Source organism: Miscanthus floridulus, chromosome 18 (assembly GCF_019320115.1).
Source record: "Miscanthus floridulus cultivar M001 chromosome 18, ASM1932011v1, whole genome shotgun sequence".
NCBI lineage: Eukaryota > Viridiplantae > Streptophyta > Magnoliopsida > Poales > Poaceae > Miscanthus > Miscanthus floridulus.
In genome coordinates, this window is record NC_089597.1 from 64076039 (window position 1) to 64077596 (window position 1558).

The window sequence follows — 1558 nt, forward strand, 5'->3', positions numbered from 1 at the left end:
TTTCTAGATCTTTCGGTTGCCCCATAATCTTACCTTTGTCAGTCGAAGGAACAACAGCCGCCAACTGAGCTATTTGTGATTCTATTATTTTATTAAAGCTATGTTGGTTCTTAATGGTAGAGGAGAAGCTATCAATTCTATTATTTATGTTTTCTAAGATCTTATCATTGGAAGCTAGTTTTCTAGATAAGCCCTCCATAATTTTAGGTTGGCCAGAAATCAATCCTCTCAAGGGTGGTTGATTATTGAAATTATTACCTTGATAGTTACCTTGGTAGTTCGGCCTTTGTTGCTGATTCCATCCTTGATTCTGTTGAGGACGAAAGTAGTTATTGTTGACGAAGTTCACATCCTCATGGGTTTCAGAGTAGTTGTTCCCTATATGCCCAGTGTTTCCACACTCTTCACATGTTATGTGGGAATCATGAATGTGCATGACTTCTTGCTTCACAGTATCTCGATCTTCGAGCTTCTTCATGAATAGGTCCATCTTGGCATACAGCATGTCTACCTTCTTGAGTTGATGCATCCCTCCACCTCTCTTGTGGGTCTAAAGACGTTCTTCATTCCAACCTTAGTTGGAGTCCATCTTCTCTATGAGAGCTGTTGCACCTAGGACTGTGAGTGATAGAAAAGCACCTCCAGCAGTAGCATTCATGTTCTCACAGGTAGTATTAGTCAACCCATGGTAGAAAGTATGCATGAGTAGCCAATTCTCCATCACATGATGAGGACATTCTGATATATAATCTTGAAAGCGTTCCCATGCCTCAGGGATAGATTCATCATGTTGCTACTGAAAGCTTGAAATTCTTCCACACAAAGCATTGGTCTTGCCTATGGGAAAGAACTTGGCTAGGAATGCGAAGTAGTATCCCATGTAGTATTTCTATCTTTGTTGGCGTAGAACCATTGCTTTGCCTTCCCCAAAAGTGAGAATTTGAAGAGGCAAAGTAGTATGGCATCTTTGGATACTTCCTTGATGGTGAAAGTGTTGCAGATCTTCAGGAAGTGTTGGAGATGAGCACTCACATCTTCATGTGCCTTTCCACAAAACTAGTTGGCTTGCACCATGTTGGTGAGAGCTGGCTTGAGCTCAAATCCATTGTCCCTCACATTGACTGTTGGTCCAGTATGGATGTTGGCCATAGTTAGAGCAGAGAACTCACAGAGAGTCTTGTCAGCCATGGCTTCAAAAACTGGTGTTAATCTCCACCTATTCTGGTTGGCTTCCAATTCTAAAGCTAGAACTTTCTTGAGTTTATCTCTAGTTCTCCTGATTAATGCTTCTGGATGTTCAACGTAGTTTGTCAGATGGTCAAAACCGGTCATACATTGCCCTGCATAAGATATAAAAAGTAGACAAAACAAGGATAAGCCTGTTTGAGTAGAGGTTAATGGTTATCTCGATCACATCAATAAGTATAAGTTTTTCAATATTTCCTTACTACCTAGCTATCATCCCCGGCAACGGCGCCAGAAATGCTTGTTGGTATTTATTAACTTGACACTAGTTTAAGTAGTCACCTAATGATTGTTGATATTTCTTAGCATCACT

General features: G+C 40.6%; 1 pseudogene; it reads left to right on the forward strand.

Moving 5' to 3' along the window:
* Positions 1–725: 725 nt before the first annotated feature.
* LOC136524945 (small nucleolar RNA R71) lies at positions 726–819 on the forward strand (annotated as a pseudogene).
* The last annotated feature ends 739 nt before the right edge of the window (positions 820–1558 follow it).